The sequence below is a fragment of the Rhopilema esculentum genome, chromosome 3 (assembly GCF_057945365.1).
Source record: "Rhopilema esculentum isolate cy_ngs chromosome 3, ASM5794536v1, whole genome shotgun sequence".
Lineage (NCBI taxonomy): Eukaryota > Metazoa > Cnidaria > Scyphozoa > Rhizostomeae > Rhizostomatidae > Rhopilema > Rhopilema esculentum.
The window spans coordinates 4,202,127-4,224,662 of NC_142817.1; the positions used below are offsets into that span (position 1 = coordinate 4,202,127).

Consider the following 22,536-nt stretch of genomic DNA (forward strand, 5'->3'; position numbering starts at 1 on the left):
TGTTTTACATCTTTAACGAAATCATTGGCTATTAATTTTTTTGCCCACCACGAGAGGTAGATTGTAAAGGGAAGTTGGTAGAGATAAGTTATAGCAAAAATAATGAATGTATTTATTCCGTAGCAGAAAAGCTGTGATTAAATTGATCCTTAGTGGCTTTGATCAACATGCTTTCTACCAGCTTTGTACCCTCTGTCTTCCGACATTAAAAGGCCATTTTTGCTCTGATTTTGCTTTCTTGTTTGAAAATGAGCTTGAGATGAGAAAGACTGGAAGATAGACTCCTTTTTGGATTCTTAGTGCGATTTTAATGGCTTTATATAGAAGCTGGTGCGCTATAGTACCGCGTCAAAAAAGAATCGAGAAAGCCCAAGTAAATATTCAGTAAAGAGAATCAAAGATGGCTTTGAGCGACCAGCAGGCAGTTTTTTCGAAAAGCCAAAAGCTACTCCTTTAAAGTATTAAAACATTGAAGGAGTTAAAACATGGTGTTCACGCTGAAGCAGCAATAGACCATAGGGCTCTTCAACTTGTAAGCCAAAGAAATGGTTTCACCGAGAATCCGAGTTTGAGAATGCATGATAGCAATGACATGTAACACCGATTTTGTTTTTGCATGTGAACTTGAATCGTGCTGTGATGCTAGCGATAACAGCAGCAAGTTTAACCTTATGGTGCAATAAAGAAGAAGCTTCTCCAAGAAAAGAAGAATTCAGCTGTTTCGGAAACGTCAAAAATGTAAGAATATTTCTTTTGAAAAAACTTCTGTTGAAGTGAGTAATGCTAAAAGATCAGATGCACACACTTCACACCAATTAAGCCAATTTTTTCCCTGTCAATCACCGTTCTTTCTAGTTCTAAACTTGCTAATGAAAAAATATTAAATCTAGCTTGAAGTCCATTCAATGTAGATAGCTTCTTCATTTTGCGCATTCATTTCATAAGGAAGTAGTTTAAAGGCATTTCACACAGGAAAAAAAGCCTTATAGCCACTTGATCACCAGCGGTTTACCAATCAAATTATACACAGAGAAAAACATGCGAACACTTTTCGCCTTCCTGCAAATCGGCGAAATCCTGGAGCAGCGCACAGTGGTTTCACTCGAGCAGTTTCCAATTCCTTTCAGACGCACGTGCTCTGATCAATTTGGCCTAAATTATTCTTGGATTCGCTGTACTTATGCATGTCAAAGACCGTAGTTTAAAAGAGGATACCCCCATCATTTCCTGTTTGCAAAAAATAGATGTGATAATCATCCCATCAAAATGCGTCAACAGACGTTCATTAAAAAGTCTCTTTCATCAATTATCGCCACAGCTAACGCGCTCATGCCTGAATTTCAATGAGCTGAGAGTTATTTTGTAGAACCGACTTTTAGTCTCAGGCGGCAGTTATTACCCTTCAGCAGACAGGTAAACAGTCGCCTTTTTAATCTAATTTATCTACAAATATCAAGATGAATCTATCATCGTAAAACAACTTAGTCACTGGTTTGCCACAAGCGCGTATTTTTAGCCTGCTGCTACTTAATCTATTTGAAAATGTTATTTTCACGTTAGATCCGCAATTTAAGTTATTAAGTTACAATGATATCATGCTGTATAACTAGGTAGAGGTTGCGATAAGACAATTGTGTCTCAGCCAATGGAGACAATGTCTCGTGTCATATTTCTGATAAGATAATGGTTACAATTCCGGTAGACTAATTTTGAAAACTCCTAAGTTGAGATAATTTGGCACAGAGGCAATAATTTAACGTTAACTGTGCAGTCTATTTAAAGTCCTAAAGACAAATTTAACTTAGTTTCCGCAAATTCAATTATTGTCAAAATGAATGCAGATGATTGCATCTTTCACGACCAAAGTGTTTTTGATTGAAATGCGGTACTAGGCAGAAGTTGCGGTGACTTAAGCAGAAGATGCAGTATCAAAATGCGGCTGACTTCCTATTCTTACTACCGTTTGGTGTTAGATGCAAGTTTAAAATAGTTATCGCACACATGTTTAAAATTGTCTTGCAATAAATAGCTTTTAATAGAATTTATTTAGGACGAAATCAAGGTAGATTTTATAAAGCGCTAGTTTTTTTAATATTACTCTTAATATTTCAGACCAAAATTCGACAAAGCTGTTCCTCGGTCGAGAAGTAAAATATTTTCCTTTAACAATCACTCCGAAATGTTAAGTCGCAATAGGTGAGTTGGGTGGGTAAGTATTCAGAGCAACTTTGGCCGCACTGCTGAAGAATGTATGGTCAAATTGAGGGTAGGCTCGACTTGTGATCTGTCACTCGTCCCAGACAACTTCTCCCGCGTAATCATCTCCCCGTGCTGGGACGCTGGGCCGTATAAAGTTAATGGAACACGATAGCATCTGCTAAAAGATTTGGAACTTATGTGTCACTTTGCATAAATGATTAAAAATTTAAGGATATCTGCAGCTATCAAGTCGTCTACAAAAAGAAAAACTTTCATTGATAACAATAAGATCTTCTTGTTTATGAAACTGTCTTTTTTAGATATATATAAATCCTTTTTTATCCCAAAAGTGGCAATGATTTCGATTATGGCGTCTTAAGCTTCACTTTTTTGCTGATGTCTCCTCGTCCATCGGTATAAATCATCTTGGGAATAAACGTCGCCTTAAATTAACACGCAGCCCATTTTTTACTCTTTCTGAAGGACTTGAGGCAAGATGTGGTTTTTTCTCAACTACAGTAGCTACCTACTGCATTTGCAACCATTTTCATGCAAACAATATCTTTTGATTTTCAAAGAATGCTAAATAATTCATCGAATTTTAGGGAGCTGCGCGTCAAACGTGCATTAACTCTCTCTTTAATCTGTTGGAAATCAGATTTTACGCACGATGGTGACACTCCCCGCTGTACATGAACAGATTTCCAAAACCATCGCGCATTCATCACCTTTTTTTGCTTCGCCTACTAACCAAGGCTTTAATTTTGTATAGAACATCCGTCATAATGCTGCATTTCAATTTTTGACATGGCATTACGATACTGAAAATAGAAAGAACACAAGTATGAATTTTCTCTACCTGTCTCCAGCAACCACGGTATCTTTAATCAAACATACACCCATTCTCATGGAAGGATCCTTATACATAATTTTGATCCACAAACCAGTTTTATTCTTGTAAACAAAAAGTTGCAGATTATGCGCTTTAAGATCTTTGAATGGTTGCGCAATTCCTGCTTGAGTATTGAGCCAAATATTTTTCCGTGTTGTGATTTGGAACATTTTTTTTAACAGATGGCATATTGTATAAAGAATCCCAGCTTGACGAATCCCGAAGGGCGGGCCAGGTTTACCGGGATCTCGGCTTTCTTATCGAATTGTATTGAAACACAACTTGCTATCATTTGATATATGGGCTAGCCGGGAAGCATTGGTTCTGATCTTCTTCAGCCAGGATCCCGGAAAAGAGGTTTCAGCCTGCCTGACCAAGCTTTGAATCGATCAATCATTCACTAAAATTTTTAAGCAAACACAATATGACCGCAATTTATCTATAAAAGTTGGGCTGGAAATATTCGTAGGATAAACCGATTTCATTTCAAAATAATTAGCGGCTTACCCGGATTTATATGATAAGGCTGTTGTCCAAAAGTTTGATCCAAAATAAAGTAAGTTATCATGAAATAGTCGCTTGATCGCTAATTACTTATGAATAAACTATCAATGTAAAATCGGCGATGTCAGTGATATTCTCAAGGAAATCTCGATAAGCCTCGTCAAAAATTTCATGTGACTCTATCATTACCATTGCTTACTATTACATTTCAAGCAACAACCCCTAACAAAGTGTTAGCTGTAAACATTTGCTGTTTGTGGTAGAAACGATTGACACCGCATCCCTTTTTCCCCAAAAACATATTGATTTATCATAAATACACTCTTTTTTTTATAAGAACAATTTTATAAGAACACGAGCCTCAAAACTGGTCAAAAGTTAAGACCAAATTAAGAACAAGCTGAGGCTGACCTTCTGCCAAATGCAATCTTGAACAACGCTTTTTCTCAAAATCGAGGATTTTTAGCGATGTGTGGGTGCTTTTTCGGCGAATATTCAAATTTGTCAGCAAATTAAGGCTGTCTCACTCACTTTGTTGGCAAATGAGGCCTGAACACCTCCTTAGAGCAAAAAGCTAGCAATAGCACTGCTTACACCCTCGTAATTTAAGAACAAATTAAGAACAATTCAGCCTCAGAATTTCGAAAAAATTAAGAACAGTCAGCCTGAACTTAAATTTACTTTTTCTTATAAAAAGAAGAGTGTGATAGAGTTAAATATCATAAATATCAGAAAGCTGATGCAACAGAAAATATGTAGAAATTTGGTGCACGTGTACGTTTAGCAGGGATGGCAGCCATAAACATATATTTTGTTTTTCCAAATATAAAAACCCAGCAAGGAGTAAACACCTGCACATTCAACATAACACGTTGTTTTTCTATTCGAAAGTAGGACTGTGATATTTTGTAGCTTGCAACATGACCTGAATTTACACGTGTGTGATTTTCACAACATCAACAGGCTTTTAATGTGCTAAAGAACATGTAACTGCAATGAAAAACAATTTTGCTTGTCGCCTTTCATCGAAATGCTATCTTTAGCTGAAATCGTATTGACGCCTATTTTTATTGATGCAGCTAGTCACTTTACAGGTTAAATCTTTTTGGTTGGCTAATATCAAAAATAGTATAAACATTATTTGATTTAAGGACTGTCGGCAAAGGAATTCATTTGACCAAAACATTTGAGCAATACTTTACTTTGGTGTTTGATTTTAGGTTTTAGCAGTACCGTGAAAACGGATAGATTTATTAGGGACACCATTGCTGAGGACCAAAAGGGGCAAAAGAGATTGTTCACTGGAAACTAGGAATTTACATCAATTTAGGGGGCTATAGCAGCTAGCTACGACCGATTTTTAATAATTTTAACTTTCAAGCGTTTTTTATTTTCCTTCTTGTAAGATCTTACCATTTTGGTAGCTTGTTATTGTATATTTTTTCTAGAGTATAACTCAATCGTTATTTGGGCTGCCTCCTGTTTATCTTTCCCCACATTTTAACAGTCCCAATTATATATGCCTTTAATTTCGCACTGGCTTAATTGATAAAATGTATTTGGCTTTGGAAATGTTTTCAATTTTGGTTTGCTAACTTGTATTTATTTATATTATCTATCTATTGATAACTTCTTTGTACTTAATTGATTTAAAAAAACTACGTGTCCTTTGATGTGCATGAAACTGTGACATCACAGCCGTTGAATGATTGGGGAGGCCTGTTGTAAAAACCTGAGAGCATGGATCTTGACGAGACGAGACTTTTTTTGTAATATATACCTTGAAACCAACTCAAAAACAGCAATAACGCCAGTTGAGATATCAAGTGTAGACATTTCGTTTTGTACTCGATTCGTAGTAAGAAACACATCACTAGTGATCATTTATCATTCGTTTTGCTGCATTTCTTTTTAGCGATGCTGCATGAATGGCAAGAGCATTGTGTGTCACTTTTGAATGGAACAGACGACCTTTCAAGTTGCTGTTACTGTTAGCAAAGGTTTGTAATGGTAGTGGAGACTAGAAGCAAAGTGAGCCAAAAATCGAAAAGAATAACGATGGGATCAAGGGTTGTCAAAAAAGGGGGCTTTTGCGCAAAATGTTGCTTAAGAAAAATAGCATAATTAAAAATAATAGCATAAGAAGACATTTGGTATTTATTGGCGTTAGCAATTGGGGCTCAGTCCCTATGCCCCCCTATCACTACAGCCTTGACCCAGGATAGTACTTTTTGTTACCTTATTTGAAGGATTTATGACCAAACTGTCATAAATCAAATTTCTCAAAGTCAAGCTGAGGAGAGACGGGAGAGCATGCCCTCAAGAAGGGAAAGCAGGAGGAATTTTTAAAAACGGGGGGGGGGGGGGTTCCGGCAAAAACTGGGACGTTGCAATCTCTTCAATATTATAGCCAGGCTTTTCACCAACTAGCACTTTTTTCGGTGTATTCTGTCTGTCTGGACATATTTTTAACAGGACACTTATACCCACAGCTATTCAAGATTTATTTAATTTACACCATAATTGATAAATTTGCTTGACTATGAGAAAGACTACGTATTCGTAGAATTGCTACCAATCGATGTTTGTAATTTGGTAGACTAAATACGCTAGTGACGCGCATTTTCAAAAATGAGATTTTATAAATTCAGTCAGATAACGATAGAGATCGGCATTATAAAGTTATGCTTGAACTAACAAAATTTAGGTAATAACAGATTAAGCACCTATCTTTTTGATTCATTTTGTTTCAACATCAATACTCGTATTGTTTGCCGAATATAATTACTTGATTTTTTCATATTTTGCAGGTTTCGTGTGTAATTCCAGATAAGATTTCACTAACATCTCTAAATTCGAATGATGATTAATGCTAAATTATGTAAGTATTGCACTATCACTGTTGGTGTGATTGGTAATGCAATGGAACATGTGTTACTGTTTCTCAAGTCCTTCAAAAATATCTTTAATGAAACAGTGACAACAAGCTATGTCAAAATTGATTAGCTTTTTCACGATATTTACAAATCTAGCTCAATTTTTTCCCCATAATTAGTTGCTATGTTGAAGGCATTAAAATAGCATTGAATCTCACCTTCCAAAGAGATGAAAGCTAATAGGAGCACACCAAAAATGTCATATAGAGACTTGCAATACTTTAATGCTCGAACAAAAAGCTACAAAGTATGAGGCCAGGTAAAAGTTTTACGTAAAAATGGTATAGCCGTATGTAATTGCCTTGTAGCAATTTGCAGCTGTTTGACTGATAGTTATTTAGGACATTTACAAGTTTAAGACTGACGTTCTTAAGTTCACATGTCTAAAATTCAGGCTATTTACAGCAAGTGTCCGTTTAAGGACACCAACTAATAAAGATTAATTTCCAAAAAACAGACATGCATTCGACAAAAATAGCCCCATGTAATTAATACGGCCTAAAACCAAACAATTAAATTGTCGTCGATGAGAAACCCCTTTTGCTGATAAGGTTGAACACATTGCCTTTGCTACCCCTGCCGTTCCTTTCCAACCCGTAAGATTTATAAAAACGATAATTTTTTACCTTTGATTTATTTTCTGTTCATCTGTAATATTGCTATGTAGTTTATGTTCTTTAACGTTTCTATCGTGTCCTTCAAGAAAGAAACGTTTAGAATTTCAGCTTTTGATGGGAAAAGTTGAAGGTAAAAGACACAGGGGAATGCAAAGAATAACACTCATGGATTGTTTGAAGCTGCTGAACAATAAGAAAAACGCTGGGACTTCAATTCAAAAAGGCAGGGGAAGGCAAAGAAAAACCTTTTTGGATTGTTTGAAGCTGCTGACAAAAAGGAAGAACGCTTGGACTTTAATTCGAAAAGCTGATGACAGCAAAAACTGGAAGTCACTGATCGTCAACGTCTGTAATCAAATACGTCATAACAGTTGAATCGAATCGTGTCCTTCAGCGGCTAATTGCTTATTTTACACCTTTTTGCATATAGGAGATGAAGAAATTAGACGCAGCAAACACGGAAGTTAGTATCTTTAGTCTTGTTACAGAAGAAACTGTTACTCTAAAACTCATTGTGCATTTGTTTACTTTATAAGCTCAAATTTCCGCATGAAAGATTCACTAAGTTTCGTCTGCAGTGTTTTGAAGTCAATAGCGTTTTGAAGTACGGCCGAAACCATTTATTTTTTAACTCAAAACCGCCCGATCCTATAGATAGAAACTGATGATTGCGCTTAAATAACATGCTTACAATAATTTGAATCTATTTCAGTCTTTAAATCCTTTTTGGAGCTTTGTTTTCGTGGGAAAGCATATTTTGTCATATTGGATTAAATAAGTTGAAGAACTAAGCAGTTAATTAATTATTGTGCGCTTTTGCTTAAATACAAAACTTATTTTTTAAATTCCTCTATTGTTTTGGGCCTGTGCGCTTTCCTTGATTTGCAGTTCATCTCAGGGCTAATAGTTGATCGCATAATATCATTGTATTAAACATTGAGCAGCTTTTTTATCTGCGTAGCGAATACTGAATCATTTGATATTCGGTGACAGTTTTGGTTGTAACTAAACGAGGCCAGCTGAACCAAAAATTTAGAGTTTTTTTTTCGAACACAGGTGAATTCTTGGCTAACTGCACAATCGATATTTGCATGGCCTGAATTATTCATGACGCATATTTCTGAATTGACCAATCTCGTTGCAGTCAGCTGCACTGCATCCGTCACCTACAGATGATCGAACTTGCTCAGAAAGCGGGCAGTAGCAGGAGTGCTGTATCAGGAACGGCTGCATACGAGACTTGTCTTCTGAGGTGACCATTGCTACAACTTTAAAGACACAGTTTGCTGGCAAATGTGCCAACAAGGCACTAACTGCGGTACAAGAAGGCTCCATAGAAGTATCCAAATCTATCCAATTGTTTCTTAATGGAAGGTTTCTTCTTTTAAAGCTTTTCCGGAAGCTTTGTGCAATATTGATGGTGATATCTTGGCGAAACTGTATGTTTTCAGAAGAATACTATGGTAGCCGGAACAGACGAGGTCATTTGAGCTTCACTGGTAAGTTATTTATGAAATCGAACTATCAGATTTTGCTTCCTGTGTACCAGATCAGCTGAAAACGATTGTGAAATGGCTTTTTAACAATAAATCAATTTGTTTGTTTGAGAAAAGACCATCAATAAGATCCGGCCTGAACCTTTTATCTGCAAGGTTTATTTGTCGGTTTCTTCAGGTTGCTGCCTGGCCAGAATGATCTTCTGATTCGAAAAAGTGTTTCTTACGATTCATTTAACAGTCACTTCTAGCTTTCTTTAGCATTCCATTTGGCTTAAATTGATTTATTTTGGTTAAAATGCAGTCACCTGGAAAATCTTATAATCCCCAAAATAGTACAATTTCCGCTTAGCTTGAATACGGATATTCACAAATGGTTCAAATTTCTTGCCATGGAATCGCAATAGACTATGCAAACATTCGTTATGAAGAAATACGTGACAATGATCAAGCCCGGTGAGTCCAATGAAAGTAGTCGATAATCCAAAATTGATAACTTCATCTTCCACAGTGAAAGTTTGCTTTCTGTGTATTCTTTATAATCAGATATACGAACACTTCTGCCTTATTTGAAAGCCCGTTCTATTTCCTCGTAAGTAGATTTGTTATAAACAACAGGTATGAAAGATTTGCTTCATTTTGTTATTATGCTCCTAGAAAGATTTGGTTGGACTCCTACGAAGGAACTTGTCGATTCTTCCTGGCGTTTTCTAGCGTCTCCTTTTTAAAGCCCTATTCATTCATCAATTCTAGTTGCAAATACGCAAAAATTGATACCTGAACTGCGCACAATACGCTCTAGAGGTTGTATCTTGGATTGGGTCAAGTGACTGATTCCGACAAACAAACTCAGTGTATCGGTGTTTTATACAAACCAGCTACGTCTGCTTGCTTTTAATCAGTCAAAAAAAGGTTCCCTGCAGCAATGAATATCTGACACATCGATACAAATTTTTGACTAGGATTCTGTTGGCTAAACATCAAATATCGCATAGCAAGTTGCTTTTAACAGCAGCACTAACTTTTTGAACGTGCCAGCTCTTTCAAATGTCCGTATCGACAATATCGATACATTTGCTGTATAAGAAGAGAAAGGAAGTTTAGATGTTTAGGAAGCTTATGATCACCTCTTCGTCATTGGGCCTCAGTTTGATCTGTAGACTTAAATCTACTGCGAACAGTAAACTATCTACTCCCAATTCAAAGCTGTTGTCTTCTCTACAGTAAGCAAGCGATAATCACTACTGTGATCAAGGTCCTTTTTGGAATAGTTACAACGATTCATCATTTACCGACAAAAGCAACATATCTGTGTATTCATGCATTTTGAATAACAGATCTTAACGAAACTTAATGTTCTAGCTTTCTCTAACTTAGCCTGACTATATTACCGCTTTCCTTTATCGTTCATGTTTTTTCAACACATAAAGACCTTTAATTAAAAAAAACAGCCTCAGAAAACACTGAAACAGATCTTGAATGAGTCCATATTTTCCTCAAATTCTCTTAATGGCACCGAATTCCCTATGATAATCTTGTATAAGCCAGTGAGCAGGACCCAGCTCGAATGCACTGCGATAAATACTCGATAAACTGTTTATCTTCCACGCATTCTACGTACTTTTACTTAGCCCATCTGTCTTTTTACCGAAAAAAGGAATCACTCTGTCTTATTATCGAATACAATGAAAGACAGCTTGATCAATAAGACCGTAATTAATTTCATTTTTATTGACTATAATCTGATCGCGTGATTATTTTTTCCATAAAACAAGATCGCTTAGCTCTGTAAACACATGGAAGCGGAGCACTTTTAACGAACACTTAACGTCATATCCTTCATTCTTTAACATTGGTCTTTTCTTTGTTCTTATTATTCCGAGCTATAATTACCTCACTAAACATTTGGAGATTTAGGCTCAAACGGATGACCGGCTCTTTAAACTATTCCATAAAACTCCTGTTTACTGTTGCTAATTTCAATAGTTATTGTAGGTGCACAGTTAGGTTGTATGTTATCAAGATCTAGCCAGCTTTAGCGACTAGTGATGACATTCTTTTAGCGTATATAGAATTCCTACGTAAAGAATCTAATTCAATACTAGAACAGATAGCCCAGTGTTGGCTTGTATCTTTTTATTTGGCTCTCATCCTCGTAAACCAAAAATGTTGAGTCCCCATAGATTAGCACAGCCTAACCCATATTCTTTATTTGCTTGTATCTTATAATCGACGCACAGTGAATTATGTATTTTTGATGAGACTTTTGAGTAGTTTGCAACGAACATTCTCGCACCTGCCAAACAGCGAGTCGTGTCTACAGCTGCTCCTTGATTTTATCGTGCTCGTAATGTCACAAAACATTGCTAAAATTTCCATAATCTACCTACATCGGCATTTGTGCTAATTTATTCAAATATCAAACAAAGTTTCTACTGTGGTTTTTTGGTTTTATGAATACCATAAATTTTTTGCGAAATGGTGAATTGAGTATCTGAAATTGTGTATTATGGCATTTGTCTTCCATCAGTTTAACAATGGGTACAGTGCACGCCTTGCTGCTTATATCAATTTGCCTGCTAACTTGGGACACAAAAAATCCTATTAAAAGATCATCTACATGATGAACTAAGCTTGAGGCTTCAGCAGAGAAATTACGCCTCCGTACTTTTCTAAAGCCTCGGACTTAAAATTAGTTTTGAGCAAAACTGTACTTTTGTATAGCTTTCTTCAACTGCGCTGTGACATTTGCCTCTATAAGTTCAAGAGAGATAGAAAGAAAGGATTTGTAGCTATTCTAAGGTATGACATGTTTGCTAAAAATTCAAGTATATTCGAAAACCAGTCTATACCTGCCAGAAGATATCCTCTACTTTTTGGGACATTCGATTAATACCAATGTTCCACACAACAGCTCATATCTTTAACAAACACAAATTTTATTTTTATTGTAACTTTAGTCAGCATCGTCATAGACCTTCTTAAACCCGCACGTTTGTACTTAAACACGGCACCGACCTGACTTTGTGACCCTTCTCAGTACCATGCTATCTCTCGACGTAATAATCGTTTTCTGCCCGTCTAAGCGTTTGTATCAATGTAAAAGCCCTTATCACCTATCCAGCTCTCGCTACTAGAATTAAACATAATCCGTTATTTACTGTTTTCTATGGTGATCTACATACATATCAGATAACCGTATTTTGTCTGTGGCAGTTTTTATTGTCAGTAAAGATATTCGGCTAAACAGGTTTCCTAAGCTTCATTGTCACGGTAAGAAGCTGTTGTATTATATTTGCTAGCAAAGATGGCAGCGGCACTGTTCTTGAGAATCCTCTTAAAACAGTGAAGCATGACATGAATAGAAATAGTCTTATACGTGACTCTTGTGGTACGTCATTGTGAGCTTGATTTTCTAAGCAATTTTAAAGCACTTTATGTCAAGTCTAAATCTTATACAACCATCAAAATATTCGTTGTATCGGTCATAATTTGCAAGTACACAGTTGAACAATACTTAATAGTCTTAATAGCTTAACAATGCTTTTCACAATGAATGACACTCAAAGTATTGCGTGTTGCAAAGTAATCTAAACGAGTAAATGCAATGGAAAGCATTCTTTAAGCAGTCAACATGTCCAATCGTGCTATTAAACCATTTTAGCTAGTGTTTTCAACATATAGTTTTTCAACATTTGGTCTCGCACTTTTTATTGTTGATCTGCGAATGTTCTGATCAGATGCTTATTACCATTCTTTCACCAACTAAGTTCAAGTTGTTTTATATCAAACATGACCCCTCCCTAAATAAACCTAAATAATTAAAGTAGCTTCACTAACCTCAATTACAATATCTGATAATTGTAGTAGAATTCCATTGTCCATCCAATAATAAGCTCTTAATATGGAAACTGTAAATGGATTTTGTTCAAAATCTTCATTTCATTACTTGGTGTGCATATAGATTGATAATCACCTGGATTCTATGCACTGCTGGTTTGAAAAATCTCTTTGTGTGATTGGATTTGGTTTCAAACACCATAAATTTTATCCATGCGATGCATCATTTTAGTCTCTGCTCTTCATTAATTGTAGACCATGAAATGATACGTAGAGTTTTCCTCTACTATGGAGCTTTGCCATATCGCTACTTGCTAAAATAGGCTTTTCTGTTGTTTCTACCTATTGATTAGTTGATAACCTTAAGTTCACACTGGAAAAATCTATCAACAAACACATTAAACAAAAGTTAACTGCTTTAATCTTTCTGTAAACTTTTTTTTACTCTAGTAAAAACATGCTAACTGCCAATCAATCGTTGGATCGTGATATATCTAGAAAACAAATTATGAATCAGCAATTGCGTAGTTTTTGCATTTCATTTATACCAATTCTATGCGTCGAGAATTGATAATTATATTCTATCTACATTAAAGGGGTATTGCTTCGTAGAAGAAAAGGTTTCTGAAATATGCCCTATATGCTAGAAGTTTTATGCTTTTCCCAAATTTTGTTTGCCTATTGATTATGAGCAAATAGCATCATTTGAAATTCCCTCCTCATCTTACAACCTCATTGTCTTGCTGGAAAAGTCTATAGTGATGTACATTTGATGTAAATAAACTAGATACTTTCAAAATTGAACATTATTTGTTTGTCAATTTTGTGCTGGTCAATTTTGTGCTGGTCAATTTTGTGCTGGTCAAATTTGTGCTGCTCCGTTTTGTGCTGTTCCGTTTTGTGCTGTTCCATTTTGTGCTGTTCCATTTTGTGCTGTTCCATTTTGTGCTTGTTCGCCCTGGTCCATTTTCTGCTGGACCCTTTGGTGTGCCATTCAATTTTGTGCTGATATTTTGTGGCGGTCTGCTTTCTGCCAGTTCATTCTGTGTTCCGCCATTTTATGTTGTTTCATTTTGTGCTGTTCCGTTTTGTGCTGTTTCATTTTGTGCTAGTTCACTCTGGTCCATTTTGTGCTGGTCCCTTTGGTGTGCCATTCAATTTTGTGCTGATATTTTGTGGCGGTCTGCTTTCTGCCAGTTCATTTTGTGTTCCGCCATTTTTTGTTGTTTCATTTTGTGCTGTTCCGTTTTGTGCTGTTCCAATTTGTGCTAGCTCACCCTGGTCCATTTTGTGCTGGTCCCTTTGGTGGGCCATTCAATTTTGTGCTGATATTTTGTGGCGGTCTGCTTTTTGCCAGTTCATTTTGTATTCCGCCATTTTTTTGTTTCATTTTGTGCTGCTCCGTTTTTTGACCTTTTTTGTGCTTGTTTACTTTCTGCTGGACCATTTTACTGTCCCAGGCCCATCGGAACCGGAGGAGCTGGAGGGGGGGGGGGGCTATGCTTTTCAAACTGTAGTATATTTCCTTTATAACAGAATAATAAATTAAAAAGAATACAATGGGCAGCCTCCCCCCCCCCATATGAATTTCGCTCCGACGGCACTGTGCCCCATTGTGTACTGATTCATTTGGGTGCTGTTCAATTGTCTGTAGGTCTATTTTGTGCTTTTAAAATGTGTACTGGTCCTTTTTGTGAAGATTAATTTTGTGCTGGTCCTGCTCTTTGCTGATTCTATGCTCTTGATGGTTCACTTAATGCTGGTTCACTTAATGCAATCTATGAGTGTCTATTTTATTCTTGACAGGGTCTAGAAAAATTTGTGAAAATGCATTTAGACCATGTTCTGATCTAACTTTTTCAAGGCAGATTTTGGCCAAGGAGGTTATGTCATTCTAGCCAGGGGAGAGATGAGAATCTTGTTAATCTGCTGTCATGATTTATTCGATAAAAGATTCATTGTTTAACATGTAAACTCATACCCAACAACATGCTTTGGATCCCCTTGGCTTGTGATGCATGTTGTGCCTTAATGTAAAATGCAGATTTTTTAGGTGCTTATGATCTTTTCGACTTTAAATATGCTTCAGCTACAAAGAGGATAAAGCGTCTTGAGTTTGAGTATTTACACGGAATGAAAATGTTCTTCTTGTCTTGTGTGTTTTCCTTTAATTCAAAAAGGCTGCATCTTTAATGTTTTCTATAGCTAGCCAGCACTACAGTTTACTCGTATTCATGCTGGTTGCTAAAAAACATAGGATTAAAACCGATTCAAATACATTGATTGCTATTCAATATTCACAGTTCAAAGCTTTTCTTTTCAAGGCTACTTTGTATGTACCTACGCTATATACATATTCAAGAACAGTCAGTACAACACGATCATAAGCATTTATCCTACACTATCATTTATTGCTAAATTCCATTGTCTGTTGGCTGTTTTTCTATGCTAGGGCTTAGTTTTGCATGCCCACCAAACACTGGCTAATACCATTCATTGAAAATATCTAAACATGCACACCTGGCAAACATCCATCGGGTCAAACTGCTTTGCGTCTTTCAACTTGTTGAAAATGTTCCCAGCTTACTTTTGTGATGAAAAGAAAGTTTTAGTACACGAAAACACATGCACCACATTTTGCATTATTTAAAAGTAGGTTTATCTTCTCATAAGGTCAGCATTCGTCAGTGTTTGAAGCTTACAGAAAATCATGGGATTTGTCCTGGTAGCATTTTCCACCTAATTTTTTCTGCCGGAGTTTTGCTATCAGTACCTAAAATCTCTGTAGAATGAGGTTGTTTGACAGTCTTTACAAGATTATGGAATATGCTGTATTGAAACACTCTTAATTTTCAATGAATCAACACTACTACATAATTAGTTTTCGCCAAACTACGTCTTTCCTGACAATCTGAATCTTGATAAGATAGTCTCCTGCTTTGTAGCTTGATCTCTTTGACTTTGAGAGACTGCTAGTCAGACTCTCTAATTTCCACGGTTAAGGATAGGCCCTCAGAAGAAGGTTGGAGAATAGGTGACAGGTATTGGAGTATAACTCTCAAAACTAAGCTTCTAGAAAGATTTCGATAATTGTTGAATTGTCAAAAAATGCTTTCTCAAGTTCAAGCTCAAACCTTGCTATTTTAGTGGAAATATCAATTGATCTCAAACCAACAATAACACTAGCTTTGAAACTCAGAGCAGTAACTCAAGATAGTTTGCAGCTTCGAATAACAGCTTGAAATCGTATGTAGCTTTGAGTAGCTTTGTGAAATCGTATGTTGTTTTTTTTCATTTTTTTTAACTCTTTTATTCCTTCCCAATGCATCTCTTAAGTATATTCTTAATAAATACCTTTTTAATTGCTATTTCATGCTACTTTACACATCAATTGCTAAAATAGGCAACTTCTGAAACTTTTTCGATGTTTTATAATCAACACAGCCTCTTGTGGTATAGACAAGGTTTTACGTGCATTTCGAAACGCTCCAATAACGTAATTTTGGCTTCATTTTGAGATTTGTTGGCATATGTAGCATTCTCATGATTTGGATCAAATTTCATACCAGACACGTGGCATCAAGTATCTTTTGCTACATCAGACTTCAAATGCTATTAGCATTTGCATTCGTGATGCAGGTGCTCTCAATTGCAGTTGTGAAAGAGCTGGTAGAATTCACAAATATCCCAGTTGTTGTGAAATTCTTTCGTGTTACTTTAACAAACCAGATCGCTGATTGCTTTATCTTATGGTCACAGATGCGCAACTCATCTTAAGCGCCTTCTAGCGCTTTAGCTTCTGTTCCAGAGAGTAAGGTTTATAGCAATCGAGAAGGATAAAACAATGTTTAGTAATTTCGCAATGACATATACCAAGTTTTCCTTTGGAAAATGCAACATTTTGACGAAAAGTAGTAATGTGCTCACATTTTTGTCTCATAGATAATCGTCAATGTAATACGCTTCTACCGAAAACTTTTGCTCGAGTTCAATATAGTAAACACTCCTTCAAAAGTTGTTTCTAACAATTACGACAAAGTTCAGCATTCAAAAATCGCTGATATTCGCAGCTTTTGCAAAGACTGAGACATAAGCACAACGGAGATTGTCAATTTATCCCAATCACTGGAACATACCCTTTCAAGACAAGGAGAATTCTTCTTAAACACTTTGATTTATGTTTTCTTGTCAAGGAAACTTTTTCCAAGCGGTATGACCTATTTGTATGAGATTGTTTTTGCTATTTTCCCCTTTGTTGACGCAACTTCGGAAATATGCCTTATTTTCACGTAGCAAGCATTGAAAGTTTAGATGAAACTGCCATCAATGTATATTTTGTTTTGGAGCAAAATGCATGGCTTGTCTTATAGTATTTTTGCCGGAGAGCTTGTATTATTTTCTTCTTGTAAACTTATGTGGTGACCATGTGACAAACAGTTAGAGGGAGAAGCTGATTTATTTTGGAACAATATTATATGTTAGCAGGGGCGGATCCAAACTGCTGTGACCGCTGTAGTTGCAACTGTCAGATTTTTTTGCATTTCCACACTAAAGCTTAACAATGTTCCATATTTAGTAAACTCGACTTACTTTTTTCTATCAATATCATTTTAGCAAGGACAGTTCCTTCTGCAACTTCTGATCCCTAGACTCGATTGTCAATAGCGACATTTCTTGCGAAAGCTAGATGCAATCAGCCATTCGACGTGTTGAAAGCAAGCTAATAAAAAAAGTTCTGACCGTTGCAAGCCATCCAGAAATACCTTCAGAGTTGTAAGCCAGTCGAATCAAGGATACAACCGGATACTAAGATACTGAAATTGTTGTAGACATTACATATTCATTATAGTGGCTTGAAAAATCCTGACGGCATGGGCTACTTAAATGCTGATACATGCATTTGTCTTTATGTCTCTTACAGGGTGTTCTTCAACTGTTCATTGTCTTTTATTTCAAGCTTTTGTCACATGCACCCATGTGTCTAATGATACATGCAAGCACAATTAATGCTTTTGTCACATGCAGTTCAGGAAAAATAGCTCCGTTTTTAGTTGTTTATGGGATTTAACTTTGGAAACCTGATTAATTGCATCACAATAGGGTGTGGCTCTGATGTCTGGGCACATCCTTGAGCACGCCAATTTTCTTTGGCAAATCTGCAACGATCAGAATTAATCCATAGAACATAGAAATATGATAAAGCATAGACATCATCCATAAAATCATGGTAATTAAAAAGATCGTTTTATTGCAGTTATCTCTAGCTCAGTCAGTAGTTTTTTAGCAGCCAATTTTCTATTTTTCAAGAGATAAACATTGTGTGTTAGAACGTTTTCTGACAATATGGTATTTGAATTAATCTTCTTGATAGACATTGTGTTAAAAGAAATCTTCTGGGTAGACGTTCTGTTTAACAAAATCCTCTGGGTAGACACTCTGTTTTTCTCTAGGTAGGCGTGTGTGAAAGTTCTTGACCAGACAATGTGTTTGAAGTCGTTTCCTAAAACGATATTCTTCTGACATCGAATGTGCTTGAATAAATTTTAAAGCTTCCGACCTAGCTCCCTTGCCACCTGTTTAAAGCCACCAGCTTTTAATGGTTCTCCTGTTTACTGGTTTACCGCATCATTATGTTGCCAAATAGTGGCATGTTTGCTTGTTCGTTACCGCGTCTGTTTGCTTCCCTTCAGGTAAATATCCACGTTTGTTCACTTGAGGCAAGGCTAACTTGCTCACTTACTTCCGTAGATGTCAATTTGCAAGCTTTCGTTTGTGGCTGTGGTGATGTTTGCTGTTTGCAAAGATACCTGTTTAGTTACTTTATCCGTGGTTGTCTGTGTTTACTCTTAAATATTCTTCCTTATCTAAATGCTCGCATGCCGGCCTCCTTGTTCACTCAATTATATTTTGCTGAAAGTAACAGTAAATGCGTTTGCCAGTAACACGGACATTTCTTTGGTTCTAAATTTTCTGCTTGCTTAGTTGTGTTTGCATGGCTGTATCAGCTGTCTTGCTTACTGCTCCAACCTTCGAATAGCTTTATCCAGTTATGCTTCTTTTGAACTTCTCTTGCATTTCTACTTTGTCTGGCAGCAATTTCACCTCCGTAGCTATTTGCCTCTTTGTCTCCTTGTCTAAGTGCTTCTTCCATTACATTCTTACAGATGTATTTCCTTGCGTTTGTGTCTGTTTACTGGCGTGTTTGCAAACATGAATGTTTGCATTGTTGCAGGCTTCTCAGTTTATTATCCCTCTTCCTTTGCTAGTGACGTCTTTGTAGATGTGTTTCCTTGCGTTTGTGTTTATTTACTTGCATGTTTGCAAGCATGTTTGTTTGCATTGTTGTAGGCTTCCCAATTTGTTTGCCCTCTTCCTTTCCTAATTACGTTCTTGTATATGTGCTTGCTTGTGTTTGTGTCTATTTACTTACATATTTGAAAGCATGTTTGTTTGCATTGATGAAGGCTTCTCAGTTTGTTTGAACCCTCTCTTTTGCAAGTTAATTCCTTGCAGATTTTTTTGCGTTTCAGTTTATTAACTTACATTTGTGCAAACCTATTTCTTTGCATCGGTGTCCACCTCCTGGTTTGCTTGCCTGTTTGCTTATTCCACTGCACATGCTCGTTTCGCTGTGTCTTTGCAGACATGTTTCTTCCCATTTTTGTCAGCTTGCAACCTGCTTGCTTGTGCGCTTGTTTGAAAACCTGTTCTGGCCAGGAAAACCTTTCAGAATCGCTTGTTTTTTGTTTCTATCGCATGTTTGCAAACATGTCTGTTGGTATGTTGTAAGTTTTCTAGTTTGTTTGCTACCTTCCTTTTTCAACTACGTCGTTGCAGATTTATTCCCTCGTATTTCAATTTATTTAGTCGAGTTCTTGCAAATATCCGCGCAGTTCTCAACATTTAGGTTTGCATACCTATATGTTTCCTTTTATTACATTCTTTCAGGTGTGTTTCCTTGTGTTTGTTTTGTTTACTGGCCTGTTTGCTGGTTCTTTGCAGTATTGACATCTTGTGACTTGCTCACCTGTGTGGTTGTTTGAAACTTGCTTGAATCCTGGCTTGCAGGCTTTTTACTTTGCTGGACACTTGCAAGCTATGAACAACTAAACTGGTCTGAATATTTCGTTTTTCGTTTGGAACTTTTGTAGACAATAGTCAATTGAAACAACTAAAAGTGTTGTCTTTTCTCTATTGATTATATTTAAGTCACCCTCCAAGCAATAGACGTTACACATTTAGAGCTTTGTTATCCGTATACGTATTGTTTATGCCTTCAGCTTAGTTGAGGTTGAGTTGTTTATGATCGTTAAAAGCAACCATACAAACATGTCAATCAAAAAAGGGACAGACCAAACATGTCAGTCTAAGCAAGACACAAATCAAACGCACCTCCTTCCACCTGCGTCTTCTTTTATCCACGCTTGGATATGAACCTTCCGTTCACCTATCTTACGTTTTATTGTACCCTGGAAAGATTGAAAGATTTTGAAACAAGATCGTTGATTTCTGCTTTTTCTTTAAAATTTGAAAGATTGTAGTTTGGAGTGATAGCAGTCTATTTTGGCCGGGTCTTAATTTTGTCCATCATAGAGGAAAAACGAGACGGTTTTTAATTGTTTTTTTAAAAGATTCTGGAGAAAATCTGCTTGAATACTCGTCACATTGGTCCTTTAGGGATTTCAAATCATTGGGGAGATAGACCAGTCAAGGTTTTGCCGACAACGGTGCTAAGGGGTGCCACGCTCGTAGGAAAGCTGTCCTTCTGTCGGAAATTTTTAAAGTACAGTTTCATTAATGCTTATTCGAATTATTTTAAAGTCATTGATAAAAGCCGCTTTATAACAGAAAGATCAATTCTGCCGATCAAACAGATTCTTGTATTATCTACTTCACAATACAGACTGACCGCGGACGATCTTTTTGCGGGTAAAGTTCGTTCTCAAGTTGAAATCTATATGGAGACTTTTCGCCAATTTTGCTTGCTAAGATAATAAGAACATCAAAAGCTAATAATTTTTCTAAACTTGCTTCAATTTTTGTTCCTATTGCTCACTTTCTATTTTGAAATTATTATTTATGAATATAATAAATAGGATATAATATATAATAAACTTTCATCCCAACAAATGTCCTAAAATTTGAGATTGAAGTGTTTTTTCTAACTATCCCACAACCATCGTTATCCTACATAGCTTTTCTTGACTGGACTTCCGCTATGCCAGAGAGGAGGTTTGGAGGTTTTTTCTCTTAACGAGGCTTGAATGACTCTAAACATCTCCAACTGATTGGCTCTTTGTACTCAAGGTAGTTTGAAGCTGTTCCTGTAACCGTGCAAAGCACCTGTTAAAGCTTCCTTCTGTTAAAGCCTCGCTTTGTTAACTCTTGTTTTTGCAAATTGCTGTTGGTTTCCCCTCTCCACTAAAAAAAAATACTTCGATTTTTAAAGGCGCAAAATCATCTCAAATGTAATGACAGAATGAATGGACAGGACCTCCCGACAAAGAAGGGCCGGGGCAATGCCCCCCCCCCCTCCCCCCACTTTTTTGCAAAACAATAGATCTTTTTCAAAAATATTTTGTTATGATTTTTTAAATCTCCCTAGGTCCCCCTTTTCTAACCTGCGGTGGAGCCCATGATGGAGCAATCAGACGCTCAATAAACATGACACTTGCTTGGGTAGATACTGATATTTGAAAACACGAGTCTTACATATTGTTCTATTCCTTAACGTCTGAAGCCGAGCCCTGAAACTTACCTAAATTCAAACTGATTTGTCCGCCTTCAATAGTCATCTTTCCGACTTTTTAGATACCCGTATCACATCGAAGCAATAATAGTGACCCTACTACGGAAACATTTTTCTTTCCAAATTTACCGGAAACATTTCAATTTTTTTTATTCGATATAAAAAGTTACAAACATGATCACCTAAAACTATACCGAACGGAAAACACTATACTACATTACAAGAACGGCCAGGAGGAGCAATATATCATGACTACCTCCTAGCACTAGACAAATACAAAAATCACAATATTAACAAACGACTTTTATGATTAAATAAACTGCAAGAGAAATAAATCGAAATAAATCGAAAGGAGATATAAAGATTTTTGTTCCTGCGTTAGGATGCCTGCATTTCAAGTTTTACGATGCCAAAAGCTTATTTGGTTATAATATATTTATAAGGTGACTTCAAGCAATTTTTGAAATCTTCTTTGAGCAAATTGAAATTCATTCAAACCCTCCTGTTTGTAGAAAATTTTCTGCCAACGTCCTATTTTTCTAAGTTTATTTTGACAAGCTCTGTTCCATTAAACCAGCGCAGTTGAAAGATAATTAGTGGGTTTGAACACACCCCCTTTTTTCCTCATTTGCATTACCTTTTCGATAGAAGCTCAAAAACACCATCTTGCTTAAAACACTAGAGCAAAGCATAAGTGATGAAGCTCCGTATGCCGGGATGAAACATTAGCCATAACTGATTTACGTGTGTTTGATGTTGTTTATTCTCGGCGCATTGCGGTGTTCCTTATTTACTACATTTTATTATTACCCTGGTTTTCAAGTGGAGGCTTTATCATATCCGTGTTTGCTTGCATATGAATTTGGTTGTCTTTGTAGGCCCCCTTGCATTATCACGAATTATCATCCAGTTTTAAAAGTGTATATATCCATAAAACCTGTGCCTTGCCCTTAAAGTGAAGTCAGACCTGTGAAAAATATATTATAACGATGAACTGAAGAGCAAAGTGCTCCTTATTACAGCTTATTTCAAAAGTGAATCTTGTAAATTTCTATAATACGTAATTCACAAAATAATTGCAGGACATAGCAGCGCTTACAGAAGCGCTATTTTAGAGGAATTTTAGGACCTGAACCATGAAACTTTCAATGCGTCCTGGCTCTTAAAGTGAATCTTAGGCCACCACCCATTGATGAAGGTTATACGCCATTTTCTAATCCGCAATGCAACTTTATGAAATTCTTGATTAAACCTATATAACAGCAAAATTACAAAATAAGTATGCTTATTCAATGACTAGTTT

General features: G+C 36.4%; 1 protein-coding gene across 2 annotated transcripts in view; it reads left to right on the forward strand.

The window, feature by feature from the left end:
• Positions 1 to 1,777: 1,777 nt before the first annotated feature.
• The window catches only part of LOC135692952 (melanocyte-stimulating hormone receptor), a 28,709-nt gene continuing 7,950 nt past the window's right edge, over positions 1,778 to 22,536 (forward strand). Inside the window, exon 1 of one of the 2 annotated variants that reach the window (XM_065211312.2) lies at positions 1,778 to 8,647. The gene's annotated coding sequence lies outside the window, so the exon portion shown is untranslated. The other variant, XM_065211316.2, reaches the window with a different exon arrangement.